The sequence below is a fragment of the Spermophilus citellus genome, assembly GCF_964194105.1.
Source record: "Spermophilus citellus genome assembly, chromosome: 1".
NCBI lineage: Eukaryota > Metazoa > Chordata > Mammalia > Rodentia > Sciuridae > Spermophilus > Spermophilus citellus.
In genome coordinates this window covers 56,579,814-56,601,164 of record NC_138182.1, presented here as the reverse complement: position 1 = coordinate 56,601,164, position 21,351 = coordinate 56,579,814, and positions in this window count along the sequence as shown.

Here is a 21,351-nt window from a genome sequence, read left to right as displayed (position 1 = left end):
GTATGTAGAAGAGCTACTTGTTTGTGCTTTTCTCTTTTGGTCACTAATTTATAAATTACCACAATAGGTTATCTTCACTTTTTTTTTCTCTTCCTGTATGTATAGCTTACACACAGTTTGCAGATAGTAGGCAATTAATAAGGCTCATTAATGCTAAGTATTTGTTAGGAACCACCTTATATTATGTCCTATATTATAAAAAATGGTTTATTGCTTTAATTATTTAAAAAATTAGTAATGAAATAAAAATATCAAATTATTGTGAAATAGTTTTAATGTAAACATACTCCTTCTGCCTATTCTATTCTTTAAATTTTTATGGTATATCCCAAAATATTAATATGATTTCAAAATATTATCAAAAAAATGATAATCATTTTTTAAATAGCTGGGACACAGTACTTCTCAAGTTAATATATATGTTTGAGTTAAAATAAAACCAAATTTTAAAACATGTCGATGAGTGTAATGATATATTTATAAGAACTTAAATTTGCAATATTCTGCATTTTAGATTCCTGAAAATACAATTTCATATATAATTTAATTATGATGCATATAATTTATGTAATTATATACACATATATGCAAGATCTTTTTTTCTTTACTGTCCTTCACCTTACTTTGTAGCCTTTGTGAAGCTACAGTGAAATCTATCCCCTTATAAAACTAGACATTTATTTGGGGAAAAATAATATCCCTGAGTGTGTTATCGAACTTTATCTTGAAGACTTTCTGATTTAATTGAAGTAATCTGACCTTGCCATTAGTCTAGCTGGAGGCGAGCTATTTCTGTCTGCATTACTTTTCATTATTGCCTTCTTATAGCAATTCAGTACCTGCTGCTCCATATAAATGTGTGACACAGCTGAAAAACACAGACCAGAAAGTCATTCAAATTTCATCTGCTATTTTCCCATGAATGTTACTGCACAAATGTATTCTTACTAACTTCCATAGTTCACAGATATTTGTTTTAACTGAAATCTGAGAAAGTTATATTCTGATTTAAGATATAAAAGAAAATTTATATTCCTTATTTATTCATCTACTGTCCAAGCATCATCACCATGATATAAATTACTTGAATTCCACAGCAACTTATTTGCAGTGATGCTTAAGCTTATTATTAATTTACTCTGTTCTTCCTAGGTGCAGAGAAAAAGGAGACAATCAAGTCATATATCACATAAACAATTAAAAAGTATCCTTTGGCTGCAAGCTTTTTGAAATGATGAAGTGCAAGTACAAAGTGAGCTGTCCTTGAATTACTTTCATTGGTAAGTGTTAGACAGAATGATTAATTTTTTACAAGCCAGACATTTGGAATAGGATCTTCAAAGCTGTGTCAGCTGCCTATTTATCTTTATTATAGCTTAGAAACTGAGAGCAAAAATACAATGTTAGTACATGTATTACATTAACAACAATTATGGGCTTCATTTTTTTTCCTTAGAGATGAATACACTGAAAGTTATGCTTTCATAGCAATGCCATCACATTATCTTCCTCTTCAAAATTAATAGGTAATTTCAATGTAAATATGTGATAAGGTTAAAAATTAAATTACAACATTTTAGGTTCAAAACACAATTTTATAATCTGCTTTACTAAGCAGAAGTTATTTCCTAGATGTTTTAAATCATAGACATGATCAAAGTTTTATATAAAAAGATGCATTTGACATATTTATTTTGAAATAATTTTCAGTAGTCCAATTAAACTAATAAAAATTGTTTCTTCTTAGTTCTCAAAGGAAGAGAATCTTTAAGGTTGTGTAAACACTCTGTTGCAGTTTGCCTGATTTTGACAATACTGTTCATAAAAAGAATCAAAATTTGTATATTTGTTTTCAGAGTCCATAGCTTTATACATATCTTAGAGATTTTTGGCAAAAGAACTCTAGTCAGTTGTTGTGTTTTGGTACATCTTCAGGAATGTTTTAATAAGAACTATCAAGAATTTCTAATTAAGCACTCTGGTAACTACACAACTCATATTGTATTCTTTAATTGAGATATTGATGACTTTATGAAATTGACTTTCCATTTACCACATCCCGAAATTCCTTCAACATAAAACCTTTAGTCAATCTACATCCAACTCCATAGTTATTCTGCACTATGCTGTTTCTAAACATTTTCTTCATATCTGCTCTTACATTTGTCATATTAATTATATGTTTTAATTCTTTAGCCTATGAGCTTCTTAAAACTGAAAACATTATCAACACCTTTTTATATGTAGCATTTAAGAGTGCCGGAAATGTGGATTTTTTAGAAATGGTTTGATAATTGTAGAATGAAGGATAAGAAAGCAAGAAAAGACTAAAATATAAAAAGAAAGGACAGGTGAAAGAAAGGATAGAAGGAAAGAATGAGAGAGGAAAAGAAGGAGGGAAGAGGAAGAAATGAAAGGAATAAGAAGGAATCAAGAAGGAGAAAGGGAACAATAACAGGAAGGATTACATGGAATGCTTATGTCTGGCAGAAATGTATAGAGTCCCTTCAAAATTGACTCCTAGTTGCTGCTTCCTAATTTAACAATCCCCTGCTTTACCGTATTGTTAATTATATCATTTCAATACATTAGACTCTTATGAAAATATTAACATTCCATGACAGTGTTACTGTTGAATGCACAATTGGCAGGTTTTCCAATTGTGCCAACCCCTTCCCACCATCAAAATCTTTTCTAAACTAATTTTTGAAAAAAGCTTAATATTACAATTTAACCGGTAGAACCCTTCAAAAATAATAAAAAGTAGGCTCAGTTTTGTTTCCACTTATCATGTAGAAAGGTGAAACAAGTACCCTAACCTCATGTTTAACCCATCAGAGAAAGAAGGGCAATACAGCAACAATACATGGAAGACAATGTCAGTCAAGGGAAGACAGTACTCCGTGGCTGCATCACCTGTAGCTGAGTGTAAGAAATGAAGTGATATTTCAGCAGCTATCAAAATGCCAATCCTTGTCTATTAAAATATTGTAACAACTCTGGGATCTCATCAAAACCTTCACTCATGCGCAATATTCCTCAATTCTCTTTTGTAAGTGGATTTACAAAATGTGGGCAGTGCACCAGACCAGGGAAATTCTCTCTTGCTTACAGTACCCACTTGCTGGAGGATACTGGCAGTCAAACTCCCTACAGGATTTTTTGTAGATATTGATGAGTTAATTATATAATGGATTTGTTATAGTAAGTAGAGGTCACTAAACAATTTTTAAAAGAGCAAGAAATCGGGAGACTACTAATCTGCAGTGTTAAATATAGTGTGTTTTTCTCAAAATGGTAGACATACTATTTAATGGAAGAGAATAGAGATTTTGGAAGTAGACATACTTATATAGTCAACTGATTCTGTAAAGATGTTAAGGCAACTGAATTCAGAAAGAACATCTCTTCAACAAATGATCCATTATGTAAAAAGCTAAGAAAAAAAAAGAAAATTAATCTGACACTTTCACCATATTAAAAAAAAATGATCACAGATTAAGTGTAAAAACCTTGAAGTTGTGAACTTCTACAAGAAAACATAGGAGATAAACTTTGTGATTTAGGGTTGGACAAAGATATTTTTAGGAAAATAAAAAATTGGTTGAAGTTATAACTTTTCTATTGAAAGACCTTGTTAAAATTATGAAGATAGAAATTACAGATGTAGAGGGAAAATATAAAAAGTACACACATACAAACATATTTAACAAAATATGTATATTTAATGGAAAAATGTATATATAATCAATAATAGTAAACATCTAAATATTAAATGTTTAAAAGTATATAAAAATTTTTGAACAATTCTGACAACTTTATAATGGCATATAAAAATGTTGCAAGAAAATGGGGAAATTATTTGAATAGAGACTTCAATAGGGACTAAAGAACTGGTAGGCAACTAAATTCATGAGAAAACTGTAAGAGTTGGTGGGAATAAACAGTATTTCATTTGCGATGGTGATAACTCAAGAATGTGTGTTTATTGAAATGCACCAAACATATAAAATGCACCAAACATATCCCCCAAAAGGTAAAATTTACAGCATGTGATTTATATAATAGTTATAATTGAATAAATGTGAATAAATAAATGAATTCAATAAATAATTTTTTTAAAAAAATCAACCTTCCATATTTATAATTTCTTCTAATTGAGTTTCTTGTGACTTAACTTCATCTAGATTTCAGCAGAGAAAATTAACAACTTCTAAATCATCTAACTCAGTGTGTTTAAATTTATGTTTTAAAATACAGATAAATATTATTTTATTTACTTTAAAATAGACTAAGAAAATGGAGGTTCAGCTATGGGGAAGGATGCCCCAGGGGTGACACAATTCACCTAAGACTGGAAGTTGAAAGTGTTTGTATTTTATTTGACAGGAATAGCATATAAGTGAGGTATATTTATATCTAGCAAGTCCCAAGCAAGCAAGGACAATGTTATATGAGAGGGAAGAGTTCATGTCCTTGTCTTCTCAGTGGAATAATCTAATGCCATCCTAATCAGTAGCACTTCTAGAACTCTGAATTGGGTTCCTTCTTTCTGAGCACTACAAAATTCCATAGTACCAAACAAAAATTTTAGACTCAGTTCTTTTTTTCACACAAAAACATTATTTTGATCCAAATCTGGCCCTTCAAATTTCCTTTTTTGACAATTCTTTTAAATTTATCTTCCTAGCTATCTACTGTGTCATGCTTTGTTATAATCCCAGGTTATAGAAAAAAATTGGTTGCATTCCATTAAAAATACACAATTATAGATATTGTGATAATTGGTATTGTGTAATTTGATTTCCAATCTGTCAATAATATGCTAGGCATGATTAATAAGTCTGCAATTAAATTCCCAATTCTATCATAATATTTCATTTTCTGATTTTCAATCTAACATGATGTTTACACACACACACACACACACACACACACACATATAAATTTTAGAAAATCCAAAGTAAGTATTAGTGCACTCCACATTTTGTACATCATTAAAAAATAAAAAGCAGATCATGAAAGTGTTTTTTCTATTGAATATCATTAAAGATTCTTCTCTCTTTATCTCTCTTTTGAATTTGGTTTACTCAACCTGAAATATAGTAAAAATTGTAAGATACTGAGAATTTGTCACAAATTCATTAAAAAGTCCTTGAGGAATGATTTGTTATCATTGAATATATGCCAAGACATTATAAATCATTAATAGTTGTGAAAGAAAATGAAAATCATACAATACACTATGAGTTATAAATAATACAGTTAAGGAGAAGCTCATAGAATATTGAAGATAAAATGCCCTGATTATTGTCTAGTAATGAACCACTGCTTTACAAATGATTAACAAACTTCCATGGTAACAATGACTAACTACCCCCCAAAACAATTACTTTCCTTCAGAGTTCAAAGCCTCTACAGTTATCTACTCTATCTATACTTAAAACTGCCTTCAATTAGAGGCAATAGAGTATCTACATCTGAGAATACATTACTCAGGGTGATGTCTAATTCAAATTGCTTGATATCATCAGCCATATTCTTCATAAATCAGTCACAAGGAAAACATAAACACTGTATTCATATTTAATTGATTATGTTACTCTAGAAGGACATGCATATATTTTTCCCCACTGGTAGTAAAAGTAAGAGGGCATTCAGTAGATTTGTTGAAAGGGTTAATGGTTAATTTGTCAACCAGGAAACTAAGTCAAACTGTATGACAATTTCAAAAACTAATTTCAAAAGCATAGAGTGAATACAAATATGGACAATTACTTCTCAATAGCCCCCAAAATTGTTCTGCATAATTTAACCTTCACATTACTAGTAAAACAATTTCCCATTATTATGTTGTTGTCTACATTATTATTGCTATTATTAATTTTTAAGTATTAATTAGAAATATTAGAATACTTGTACTTTTCATTTCTGGGAACTATGAAATTGGTTTTTAATAATCATTACCATCCTGTATATTTTTATGAAAAAAAATTTAAACATCAAGTTGTCTATGTAAATTATTGAGCATGTACAACCAGTAATGTAGAAAGACAGTGTTCAAATTTTATTCTCTAACACTTCTATGCCTTGTGAGTGTCACTGATTTCTCATGTAAATGATATCTACATGGAAAGAAAGGGTATAGGTTTTTAGCCTCATGTTATCTTGTATTAGCTATGAAGAGGTTGTTTTGATAGTCTACTTTGTTTTTATCCCAAAGGAATAGATACAATCTTAAGTAGTGATTATACTAATATCAAAAGCAAATAGAATATATAAATCAATTAGGTTTTAAACTCAGGAAACAAATACCATGGTAGTTTTGACCTTTTTGTATATTTTTACATATAGTACAAACCTCAATTTTTGCAATATTAATTGCCTTCTCTATTTTTATTTGACTTTATGGACACATAAAATTTCACAAGAAATGTTTAGTTTTTGCTTGGTCAGGAGATTAATATTATTTTCCACAGTCAACCAAGAAAATGGTAACTATATTGATATGGCAGGGAAAGGCAAAACAAAAGGAAAATATCAAGATCAATTCTATCCTAATTTACTTTGGCTTTCTGATCAAAGTATTTGAAATTTATTATGCATTTTTGTAAACCTCAGCCATGATTCCAGGGAAGAAAGCCTTTCTTGGCACAGGAGAAACCTTCCAGAACTGTACTTGTCATTGATGGCAATGAGATAAACTTAATTTGATTTATCATTTGCTTTGCAGTTTTTGTAACATAGACACTTAGTAACTTAAAATGCACTGAGGTAAACATTTAGACTATTCCAAATTATTTTAGTTTCTTAATTTCTAATAATTGTAAGAAAGAAGATTATTAAAATATACTTAAATGCACTAAATGTGTTTACACTAAAAGCTTTTTTTTTAGATTTGTCAATTTAAAACTCAACCCTTCTATTTTATTTTGGGGGCACACTAGATGACTTTACCCACAAATCATTATAATAGTTCACAAATTGAAATTGTATCTTAAATAATAAAAAAATTTCTTGACACCTTGCCCTAGATTATGTGATGTTTGTGGGCATACACTATGCATTATATTGTATCTTGATTTTTAGTACTTTGTATAGATTGTGGCAGATATTTAATGCATATCAAATTGTAACTAATTCCATCAAATGATACTCAGATTGTTCACTCTTAGTAAATTATATTGCCTCTATTACAACACTTCATATAGCATCTTTAATATTTGTGTCCTTCAGAAAAGTAGATTTAGGGCTGGGGTTGTGTCTCAGTGGTAGAGCACTTGCCCAGCATGTGTGAGGGACTGGGTTCGATTCTCAACACCACATATAAATAAATAAAACAAAGGTCCATTGACAATGAAAAAATATTTTTTAAAAAATAGTTTTCCTTTTAGCAAAAGCTACTCACCAAGGCATCTTACTAATATGCAATAGCAACTTTATATATCAATTCTTTTTGTTCTTCAATGCTTTATATTTATACATAGTATTAGGGTTCATTTTGGCCAATTTATAACAATATAGAATATACTTTGCTCCATTCCTGTCCCTAGTACTTCCCCTTTCCCTCCAATCCTCCTTCCGCTTTTTAGTCTTCTTTTATATTTTTTCAGTTTTTACTATCCTGACTTCTTTTTATCATAATTATGCTATCTCCATTATTCTAAAAAAAGTGATAAATAAGCATTACATTTTTTAAATAAAGTGAATGTATACCTTTTTCTGTACACAGTTATCACCTCAAGCAAACTTCCTTTCTTTCTTCTTTTTTTTAATGATTGAAAATGAGTTTTTTTTTAATCATACAAAAGCCTTTGCTGTCATGGTTAATCTTATGCTACTGCTCAGCATATGAGAACTGCAATTCATATCCAAATCCTCCATTTATTGACTCATTTCTTGCTATTTCAATTTTATTCATATGTTCATGGAACTATTAGCTCAAAAGTCATGAATAACTTCCTATATACCAATATTAATTACCATCTTATTTTGTCATTATTTTAAATTTATTTTTGGTTTTTTATCAATTCATCATCTCCTTCCAACTTAAAGTCATCTCCTGCATTGTTTTCTGTAGCAGGTGACAACTCATTCTACTCTATGTCTTTTGACTGTTCCTTCATTTATCTGTCCTCTTCTATCTATTTCTACACAAATGCACATCTCATAACATTTTCCTTCTCCAGATACTGAGAGCTTGTGTTAACTTTCATCTCTGTGACCAAAATACCTGACAACAACAACAACTCAAAGGAGAAAAGATTTATTTGGTGCTAATGGCTGTCCTTGGTCAACTATCACTGTGCTCTGAGCCCTAGGTGAGGCAAAACATCATGGTGAAAGAATGTGGTGCTTAGCTCATGACAGCCAGGAGAAAGGAGAGAGAGGAGGAGGGAAAGAAAGAGAGAATGTGTGAGAAGGCAAGAACCAAATATAAACCCCAAGGGCATTTCCCCAGTGACCTGCTTCCTCAAGTTCCTTCCCACCTGCTTATTGTTACCACACAAAAACCCATTCAAATTATTAATCCAATACATGGATAAATCCGCTGATGAGGTTATAGCTCTCAAAATCTAGTCATTTCACCTCTTATCACTGCTACATTGTCTAATACATGAGCTTTTCAGGGGACACCTCATATCAAATCATAATAAAGTTATAACTATATCACCAAATTCCCATAATGTTTTTTTTTTTCTGGAGGTTTTACTCCCAGGCTAATTGGTACAACCATTTTTCAGAAAATTAATGAACAAAATGTGATTTAAAAAAGAAGAAGAAAAAAGAACAATAAGTCATGGATTTCAAAGCCATAATCATCCTATTGATTATTTCAAAAACATATCAATTCTTTTGGTTAGAAATCTGAGAAAAAAGGAGGGAAAAAGACATTTTATCACCTACTTGTTGAAAGTGAGACATTATAGAATATTTTCCTTATGTTGTCTTTACTTTCTTAACTCTAGGACAATTTAAAAAAAGCCCCCCCACCCCCAAAAAAAAAGTGCCCAGTACAACTCCTATCCCCAGTACAACTACTTCAGTATTCCAGTGAATAGAACCGGAGAATTAGCAATTTTAACACTTTCTGGGTGATTCTCTTGAGAAACGATGAAATCTTCTATTTTATTAGAAATTATTCTATAGTCTGTAAGTTCTAACAATATTAATATACAATTGTAAGGTGTGCATTTTTCACTTTATTTTTATTTAAAATAGTGAAATGTATGTCCCAGTTCTGAATGATTTTGTGGGAGCTATTTTGCTCCCTAGGATAGAATATTTTCTTGCTAGGATTTCTCAAACTTGTTTCTAATGACATTTTAGACTTGATAATTTTGGACACCTGTGTGGCAATCAAAAATGTCTCTAGACTTTGACACTTGCACTCTGGAGAAGGGAGATCACTTCACTGGTATAGATTTCTAGGTGCAAATATTTAACACAAGAAACTAAGAAAAACAGACAAAATAAATAATTATACTGGCCAGGTGCAGTGGTGCACACCTGGAATCCCAGAAGCTCAGGAGGCTAAGGCAGGAGGATGGCAAGTTCAAAGCCAACCTCAGCAAATTAGTAAGGCCCTAAGAAACTTAGCAAGACTCTGTCTCGAAATAAAAATAAATAAATAAAAATGACTAGGGATGTGGCTCATTGGTTAAATGCCCCTGGTTCAATCCCTGGTGCCAAAACAAGGAAAAGAAATGTGCTAGAATAAGAAAAAGTGAATAGATTATGTTTTGCTATCAGGCAAAAATGGGAAAAGTCTGATTAAGAATAGCATTCGGTTAGAGATATTTTATTCGAGAATATAAGGTTACTAAAATATACTATTGATGTATAAAAGAAATGCTTCTACTCAATAAACCAAGACACTATGAAACACATATTTGATTTGAAAATTGCAAAATTTAGGAAGATAAAGAACTCAAAAATCTATGAATTCCATGATACTTAATATTTGGTACACCACAGTTTGAAAAGCATTTAAAGATCTATAAATGTATGCAGGTCACACATAAATTCATACTTAATGTTTTCTTTAAAAACCACTTTGCATGAATTGTTTCATGATTTATTTTACTTAATTTGACATTATTAACATTATGTCATATATGGTAATTCTATTTTTAAGAATATACTTCAGTACATTAAAGTAAATTAAGCAGTCTTAAATATATTTTTTTTGCCATTGTAAGATACCATTACACAACTTTCTTAAAATCATGGCAAATGTTTCACAATTTATACCATTACCAGGCAACAGAATCAACTTTAGATTTCTTTTAGGCAATGTGGGAAAAAATATCTCCATATATGAAAAGCCAGTTATTAACTTGCAAGTTAATTACTTCTCTTGCAGCCCTTGTGTAGTAAAGAATTTTAGCAAAGTTAGAGTCTTATGTGCTCTAAATTTTCTACTTGCCTCCATCCACTACAGATTGAAGAACTCAAATAGGGTAAGACGTCACTTTTTTTGGTGGGTGCGGGGTTACCAGGAGATTGAACTCAGAGGCACTCAACCACTGAGCCACATCTCGAACCCTATTTTTGAGTTTTTTTTTTTTAAGAGACAGTATCTCACTGAGTTGTTTAGCACTTCATTTTTGCAGAGGCTGGCTTTGAACTTGAGATCCTACTGTTTCAGCCTCCCAAACCAGTGGGATTACATATATGCACCACTGCCTAAAATGCAAAGCCAAAGTCTAATAAATTCTGAAGCTGATTTTGACATCCCAGCATCCTATTATGTCCATCTTCTAATCTTGGACTATGGATTTCTAAAACTTCATAATCAGAAAAAGGTAGGGACCTTAGGAAGAGAGGACAAAGATAAAAAGACCTTTTCTCCCCCCCCCCAAACAGCACAGAGTTGATCTCAATTTTCCCCCTATGTGAGAAGTTATTCCTGAGTTAGTTGAAGGTTTAGTCTGAGTTAGAGGCAGATTTTCCATGCTAGTAGGATGGGAAGAAAATTCCAAAAGAAGAATAAAATCAAGATGGTAGCACCTAAGTGAGGTTTTATGAAGTGTTTCATGAGATCACAAATTACAGAATATAACACAGAATCATAAGGTTTAAACTTCAGTAATTGTCAATCTAGCACCTTCAACTCTAGTCAGTGAGTACAGGTCTTAGTAGTTCCATGCATCCTAAACGTGGAGTAAAGAGGATGAAATCCTGGAACACCTTCAAAGACAAGGGTGTCTCACTCTTCCCAAGATCAAGAATCATAGTGTGCCTTGTCTGTTCCCATCTAGTGACTCTTACCTGTTCTACTTTCTCTCTCTGTTGCTCGGGATGGAGGCTTTTTCTTCTCCTCATAGGCACAGGAACAAAGAATTCAACCTCCACAGAATGGAGTTTCTTTCTTTAACAGTTAAAAACATTTTAGCACTTTTCTGAAGGAATTTTTTCTCATATAGATATAAGAAAAACTTATCTCTTCATACACAGTTTCAAAGGGAAAAATATATTATTCTTGAAAGATAAAGTATTAAATAGGATTTCACAGATCTTCCATTGAATAAAATTATATTGAGCAAAGGATTTTCCACATTCTTAATGCTATAAGACATTTGTACATTCTAACCTACTTGAAAGGAAGAATTTTAAATGAAGTTGCAGGAATGATTGAAAACTTATTAAGATTTTTTTAAAAAATTTCAATTAGTGCATATTAACTATGAAGAATATTGGATTTCATTGTCATATTGGTACAAGCATGTAACATAATTTGATAAATTTCACTTCCCAGTGCCTCCTCTTGCCCTATACTCCCTCTCCCTCAATCCCCTTCCTTTATTTTAACAGACTTTCATCTATTTTCATGAAGTCCTTTTTCTCTCTAGCTTCCACATGTGAGAGAAAACATATGACTCTTTTCTTTTTGTTTAACATGATGCTCTTCAGTTCCATTCATTTTCCTGCAAATTAAATAGTTTTATACTGCTTTAGGACTGAAAACATGAAACTGAGGACTATTCTGATTCATTACATATACTTTTGCAGATAGTAGTAATGAGAAATATAGTGATAACTGAGGGAAATAAACTGTGTTATGGTTTAGATATTGGATGTTCTCCAAAAGACAATGCAAAGAAAGTTTAGAGCTGAACTAATTGGGTTATGAGACCTTTAAAACAGTGAGTGAATTAATTCTCTGTCAGGGATTAACTGAGTGGCAACTCCAGGCTGGTAGACTGTGGCTGGAGGAGGTGGGTCTTTGGGGACCTGCCTTTGGAGCATATATTTGGTAAACTGATACTAATCTCTTTTTCTTCTCTGCTTCCTGGTGTGATGTCTTGAGCCACTTTCCCCACCACAATTCAGCCATGATGTCTTACCTCAATTTGAGCCCCAGGGAATAAAGTCGTCCATCTATGGAGTGAGATCTTGAAAATATGAGTCTCCCAAACAAACTTTTCCTCTTCTCATTGTTTTTGTCAGGTGTTTTGTTCACAACAGCAAAAGAGCTGACTCAAACAGACTGGGGATTGCATAGACATGTGCCCAATGACTACATTCATAATGATCCTCATTAAGTTATAAAAGGTAAGCAAAAATCTAATTTACTTACTTCATTCCAGTTGTTCAGCTCATAGAAGAATGTTCTGATTTTCATCCCTGTTCTAGCTGCCATATTTAAAAGAACTAGCATAACATTAAATTTAAGATAAAATATTACTCTCTACTGCACCAAAAATCATTGAGTTAATATTTAAAACACTCTTTCAAAATAAAAAGATAACGTAAATCCATGAAAGTATTCTAAGTTTTGTTTTCAAATTTTAAAATACATTTTGAATTATAACTTTTTAAAATTAGATTTACATTTTATACTATTAATGCCAAATGGAATAGTGATCACAAGCTGTCTTTTTTTATAATAAATGTGTAGGGTTAGGGTGATGGGGAGCTTGTTGGAAGGATTTTAGAATTATAAGTTCTTTAGGGCTTAGATTTATCTGTATTCTAACCTTTCTAAGACACTAATTCCATTTACATCACTTTATGAATAATGAATAATAATGACAGAGCAACTTCTATTAAAGATTTTAGTGCCTTAGTAGGTGAATCAAATTACTACTTATAAATTTAAATCACTATTCATACAAGCTGTAGCATTCTCTACTAGTGTATCTCTAAAATGTATGAAAATTTTTATCCCTTGAAAATATTATTTTCAGTCATATTATATAGAGAAACAGGATTCAGAAATTCATTTGAGTGTTATTTTATTTGTTCATATAGAAGAATGATATAAGATTTAAATATAAGAAGACACAAATTTCAGTGACATTGTCTACTTATTAATTGGAGTAATATTTTTATTAATTAATCATAATTAATTCTATTCACTTATACTTTTTTGAAAGGCTTTTAAATTACATAATAAGAAACCATCCAAAGGAATATCTACTTCCAAGTACGATGGAGTAAGTAGTATTATGTTAGTACATCATGGCAAACAAACATACCTGGACAAAATAGGTAAATGTTTTGAGGCAACAGTATGAATTTGTGATGAATATGAATGGAAAGTCCATAAAATGAACCCCAATGTTACCCTGACTCACTAACAGGGATATTTCAAGTCAATGATGAAGGTTGCTGACTTCCAGCTAAACAGGGGAATTACACTGAACAAAAGAGATGAAGAACAGAAATGTGTCTGTAATCTATGGAACAGGAACCAGAACACAGGTAGCTATGAAAGGTGGCAGGAGGCTTAAGATGCCTGTAAGATTATTCCCTGTGAATTCTTGGTAGAGGAATGCTTGATATACTGGGAAAGTGGCACCACACAAAATTTACCCAAAAGTGACTATAATAGAATTGAGAATGGAATATCACTATTTAAATTTAGGTTATATTAGGGAGAATCTGTGAGTTGGCCAAGGTATATCTCTCTTTTCTTTAACTTGTCAGAACCAAATGTCAATACTCTGCCTTTCTCCTGGTTTATGGGCAGAGGTTGCACCCACCATGCCCTATTCCATTATGTACCATGGCAAAACCTAAGCAAGACTTTATTAAATTAGTGATCAATGGGGAAATTATAATGTAATTGATCTAGAAAACAAATCTATGGAATCTATATTGTAAATGGCCACTTTAAAAAAACAAGAGAAAGGAAATGTAATTAAAAGCAAAATAGTTAGAAAGAAAGAGAATTTTCAAAAATTAAACTCTAGTTCTTGGAAAAACTAATAAAATGATTTATACACTTAAAACTGTGTGAAGATGAACAAAATGCAAAAAAAGAAACACTCACATGTGCATATAATTGTATAGTAGCAATATGAGGAATGATAGAGAATAACACCATAACTCATACAGACATTGGAAAACAAAAATAAATCATTATGTTACAATTTACCCTAAGAGTTTTGCCAATATAAATAAATGGAATAAGCAACTTAATAAAATCACAACTTAGTAAAATTTAATGAAGAAAAAAGATAAAATTTGAATATCTCTATAGTTAATGAATAGTTTAAATCAAATATTTTTACATAAAAATATTTTAAATATTCATTTACTAGTTTTGGTGGTGACTTCTACAAACATTTTTGGAAAAAATGATGTCAACACTATATGAAATCTTTCAGGAAACAAATGGGATTCTTTTCAACTCATTTCATGAAAAGATTATTAACCTGACACCCAAAGCTGATGGATATCACATGACAAAAGAATACCATGATATATGAACATAGGCAACAAAAACTTAGCAAATAATCAGCAAATATTAAACAAAGTATTAACAAGTCAAATGCAGTATATTTTCAAATATTTCAAATAGGATTAGAAGATCAAAAAGTACAATGAACGTACTTAATGTCAATTTCATTGACAATAAAAATATCAAGCACAAAATGACAAAATTACATACCTACTTATGTGATTACAATTAAATTTTTTATAAATCACAAAACACACACATTTTATTTTTTTCCTAATTTCATCAAACCTCACTTTTATTTATTTTCACTTGGCACATTTCTAGGCATCTAAAAACACAAACACCCCAAATTCTGTTCTGTAATTGATGAACTCCTAAAAAAGTTTATGTGCCTCCTAAGCCACTCTAAAACATAAATAAATATACCAATTTAACTTGTAGAAAACCTACAATATTTTTCAGATAAAATTCAAATACATAAACTATACAGTTATTATATATTCTATGTAATGAGTTATAAATATGTATACAATATAATGACATACATAGGTGAAACACTTGTATAGTATACATAGCATGTAATGAACAAACATAATTATTTAAGTTGTTGCAAACCTACTCTAAAGGTTTCAATCTATTAAAATATGCATATGAAGGGAAAACTTAAAAATGAAAATACATAGTTGGGCATAGTGTCACATGCATGCAATCTCAGAAGCTTGGGGTCAAGAGAGAGAGAGAGAGAGAGAGGGAACAAAGATGTAACTATGGATGGAAACTGTGACCCACTCTTTTGTTGAGAACCATTAAAATAGATGCAACATTTTCAACTTAATCGTAAGAGTGGGATAGAATTATGATATTTCTGCAAATTAATGAACAAAAAGAAAAAGTTGGTACTAATTTTCATCTTGATTTCTGACTTTAGAGCTGAGAATTAAGAATTAAAATCAGCATCAGCTACTCTATATTATACAGACATGCATGCTTATATATATATATATATATATATATATATTTAAATGTGTATATATGTAATCATGAATATATATAAATTACATATTCTGAATGGAGAAATAACAAAGAGTCTTTTAAAATAACACACTCTGTATAAGAGAAGTCATAATTTCACAAATAAAGTATGTTTGTTTAATCAACATTATTGCTGGACTTTATTATAGATTTAAAATAATGGTTAGTATTTCAATTTACACTTAGTTTAGTAAATAGAGGAGTCACTTTCACATATATTATTTTATTTTTTCTTCTAGTATAATGGTATGAGTTAGAAATTTTCTAGATTAAAAAAATGACTTCTAAACTAATTTCTGCAAGATTTGCCACCTATTAGTGGCAATACCAAGATTCATATGCTTACCTTTTAAATCATTATCCTGAAATTCTTTCAACATGTTAATATGCCAGTTGGAATATGAAGCAGAGTATTTAAACTGAATTGATTAAAAAAGGCAATTTCCCTAATATGTTAATTGATTAGAGAAAAACACCTCATGAAAAACCTGGGGTGCAAAAATCATTTAGTACCATTCACACTTGCATTATATATGTTAATAATGACTACAAGAAATCAAACAAGTGAAAGTGATGTGTTCACTCTGTTCTATTTCATTTCTAGAAAGTTAAAATAAACATTAACTTCTCAAATAAAATATAAGAATTAATTACAAAATATACTTTAGTATCTATTAGGAAATACAGTAAATTTTAGCAAATTTGAACTTATTTTGAGCTAATCATTATAGTAAAACTCTTAACTAAATATATTGAATTTGAATTTATTTTAGGATAACTTCCTTTAATTAACACTTTATATTTATATTTGAATGTAGAATTAATAAAATCTATCAAAGACATCCTTAATGAAAAAAATCACTCCCAAAGAAAATTGGAAATTTCTATTTAACCCCATTTTGATGAAGACAATTACAGTGGAAGAATCAGACTCACACTTGAATTGATTCATCAAATCTATTACCATAAAAAGTAGGATAATCAATCATTGTGTTCCTCCTGGTATGAAGTAATCAGAACTAAACATTGTCATCATTTAAATTTTCTTGTTAAATATATTTAAATTAAACTGAATCATGTTAGACCTAGTTAACAGATTCAGGAAATAAAAACATAAAAAGAAGAAAAAGTTAGCCACAGTTAACTACCAGACATAAACCACTATGAATGAACTACCAAATGGAAATCAGTTTTGAGCATCCAATTCCAGTCTAGTTGACAGATGACTGCATCTATCTGAGTCACTCCAGCAAAAATAACCGAAAACTGGACCAGACCTTACACATCAGCAAGTGCTCTTTATTAAACATGAGTGGAATGGCACATTTTCAGGGGAAAAGATGGGCGTGGATTTCAAAGGGGTCTGTTTTTAGAGGTTTTAATGAGAGTTAATCATAGCAGAATGTTTAATGTGACTTAATCATTAAAGACATGGGACTTGCTGCCTAGGCAGAGGAAACTAGTTGTGCTAATTAAAAAATATAACTCAGGAAAACAGCTATAAAATCTTGAAATTCATTCAAACTTAGGGAAACTGTTGTAAAAGTTTGAAACATATTGTTACTGCATAAAAATCCAGAGCCGAGAGTCCACTTGTTTTCCTTCCCCTCCAAGACTCAGTATTATTGGGAAAGGATGAAAGAAGAGAGCCCAGGGACGATTGTTAACCTTCTCCTTCTCCCCTATCAGATCACAACATCCTCCTTTTCTCCCTGGGTGTTGTCATTTATTTTTATTTCAGCGGTGTTATTTTTTTCTATTCTTCAAAGACCAGCAGAAAAACAGCCCAGGTGACCCTAATTCAAATAGATGAATCATGAACAAATAATTAATGTTGATTTAAGCCACTGTGTTTTTAGAAGAGTAAAATATTTATCCTATTGATAAAACTGGGTAACTATACGTGGATAACAGTTTACTGATTGCTGTACCTAAAAATATGCTTGATTCTTTCATAATTTTTAATTATTATTATTATTTTTTTAGTTTTAGATGGACACAGTACCTTTATTTTATTTATTTATTTTTTATGTTGTGCAGAGGATATAACCCAGTGCCTCACTCATGCTAGGCAAACACTCTAACATAAACTATAATCCTATGCCAAAAATTTCATATTTTTAAACATGTACATATTAAACCAATTTGTAGGGTATTAGGAATGAATTTGGTTGTCAATTAAATATATTTGGAAAGGCTTAGAAGATAGAAATAGAGGAAAGGGTATTTTCCTGCCATTTTATGTATTGGAAACCAAAGCTATGGATATGTGACTATCTACAAAAAAAACTTAAGTATATCAAACAGCATTTCAGAACCCAATCACTAGGATCCAGTATTACATGTATTCTTGGACATTTCTTGAATCTCACTCTTTTACATATAATAAATCAATTTGTTACTATAAAATTAAAGTGGCATTAATTGACTGCACTGAACTTTGATAAAGTTTTTGATCAGTGAAAGGCTGACCAAAGGAATCTAAACTTAGGAAATTTAAAATTGAGATTAAATGCAGTAATTATCATATTAGCTTTAGAAAATTGAGCTCTATAGCCCATCACATAGAGCAGCCACCAAATCGTAGGAGCCAGCAGAGTAATTTAAGTAGTTATTTATACTGTGGAAAAGAATATGCAGGAGATATTCTTTGTGAATTGAAATTTTTTCTTCCCTTTTTCAGATTATCTATTTTTTTTTACCTTTCTGTTTAAAACTAGTTTGATAAGAAGTATTTGATTATCTAACAAAAAATGTGAATCATTAAGAGTTTTATGCATCTGTTTTGGGTACATGTGTATTCAACTTCTGTGCCTAATCTTTTTTAACATCTGTTAACTGACAGTGAGTTATTTAACTTAGTTTTTACTTCACTAAGTATTCAATAAGCCTTTACATGAAAGCAAAATTTGCTGAGTAAAACAATTCTTCTTTCATGTGTTCATATTTTAGTCTACAATTTTTAACCATAATCTTAAAATATCCTAGATAATTCATACATATAAAAATAGAAAACATTTTATTATATAAAAACAAGTAAATATTATACAGTACCAAGGTATGATAACATACATAGAAAAGATAAAGCAAAATATTGCACCCATATTAAATCGGGCTATGGCTCAGTGGCAAGGTACTTGCCTAGCATGCTTTGTGAAGAAGCATTGGGTTCTATCCTCAGCACCACATAAAAATTAAAAAAATTGTATAAAGGCATTCTGTCCAACTACAACTACAAAAAAATATTTTTTAAAATTGAAGTTTCATTATAATTGGTATATGTTAATTTAATGCATTTGACTGTATAATTTCTAGTACTGTGAATATTTTGTTATTGTCATGTGCACTTTTCTAAGTGAATTTGATATTATTATATTCATTTCAAAGAAAAAATAATTCCACAAAAAATGAACTTGGTAAACAAATAATAAAATGTGATAAAACATTGAAGATTTTCTTTATGAAAATTTGGAATATCAAAAACATAAAATTGTTTTTCTCTGCACCTGATGGCTATAGATGGTTGATAATAAAATTAATGTCCTTTTAGAGATATCTTATTTGGCAGTAATTTTAATTTGGGAGAATGAGATAAATTTTATCTTCCAAATTTATGAAGCTGCCATATATCTCTTCATTTTACATTACTTTTATTTTTGCCTTGGATCCCTATAATTGTCCATTAATTTATGTGTTTTTTTACTGCAGTTCTATTTTCATGGTCACAGAGAATTTCTCATTCCTTAAGGAATTAAAAATATCTTTGCTACCTGAAAATATTCTCTAAACAATTTTCCATTGTAAATTCTGAATAGACTCAGTAGGAATAATAGTGAAAGGTAATTGGAATCTCTGACACACAAAAGTCAAGTAAAAAATCTGGCAAGCTTTTTCCTGTTTCCAGTAGTTGTATGATTTTTCCATGCAATAAGTTTATACTGTAATTTCCACTTTATTCCTGATACAATCAATGTTAGCTGTGTGGAACCCTCTTTTTTGCTCTGATATTGGTCATTTTTACCATTTAGTAGAAATAAGCCACATCATTTTCTCTTTCCTGTTTTAAGACTGATGTAAGTGTTAATTAAAAAAGGAGAGGTGGAAATTACCAGAAATCATCATCATTTACTGACTATATAAGATTTCAGCAATAATAAATTAGTCTGATCTGGAACAAGCATTTGAAAACAGCAAAACATTATTGACAAAAACAAACAAACATAAATTTATGTCTCCAAATAAGGCAAGAAAGGCTTAAGAAATATAATCCATAATTGAGTCTGATAGTCTCAATTTCCATTTATACCAGTAGAGTTTTCTCTACGCATAAAAGAAAAGATTGTTCTTAGCTCTTTTTGCACAGTACCCTGTGGAGTCAATAAGTTGGAAATTCCTATAAAACTTGAGATTAAAGTAATGTTCTTTTAATCACATTAAATTTTATATTGGGACAGGGATGATAAAGATACTTCATAATATATCTGTAAATATCTTCTAAAATATTCTTATAATTTTGTCCTTAAAGTAATAAATGTTAAGATAATTTTATCAAAATTAGTATGATATGTAATTTTAGAGTACCAAACTTTCTAAGTTTGTTTAACTAATTCCTATATCCATTGTTTTTTGCTTTAAACAGTTCTGAACTTCTTGATCTGCTTGCTTTTTTATTTGCTTTAGATTGTTTTGTCACTTATTTGGGTGCCCAGAAATTATTTAGCAATATGTCATTTTCCAATCATATTGCATCTATCCATTTTAAATTAATTTATGATTTTCATCTCTTTCCCCACAGAATATAGATTGAATGCTATTGGTTGTTCACACCATTTTTAAAAGCTAATGTGTATTTACTTATTCTTTTTCATTATTATTCTATAAAGTTAGTTTGTTTTATACATTTCTATATATGCAAGTAAATCATTTCATATTATTTAAATATTTTATGAGTCTGCATATTTTTTAACTGCTTCATCCACAATTTTGTTAACATCTTGACATATGCTAAATGCTATAATTATTGATCAATCTAAATTTCCCTGTAGATATTCAAACTTTGTTTAATATATGTTATGGTTTGTCACTGTATAAGTATTTCTAATGGATATACATTCCATTAGAAATACATTGTTAATTTTACTTGAACATAATACAAAATGCTTGGTCACTAAAATCTTTTGTCTTTCCTCATATATCATTTCTATCTTCCAGTCTTATTGTATGTATATGTATGTGTTTATATATTTAAATTGTGTTTTCATTCTTAATTTTAGATAACATACTGGTGTATGTTAACATATTTAAAAATATGTAAAAAGGTTTTTGAATTTTAATTGTGAGTTTGTCCCATTTATAGTACATATAACACATGCTTGTTGAGATGTTTTGTTACTATATTAAATTATATTTCCATTTATGATAATATTTTTCTTAGTCCCTCACTTCCTTTTTCTTCTTTGCAATGAAAAGCTAAGTTTTCTCTGTAGAACTAATAGTCATGCATTTGAATTCCATTATTTTTGTCCATGATGTGCCACTACTATACAACCACTTATGCTAATTTACACCAAATAATTGCTTAAGTAGTCAAGAGAAGCATTTTATACTGTTCTTATTTTCTCATGTAA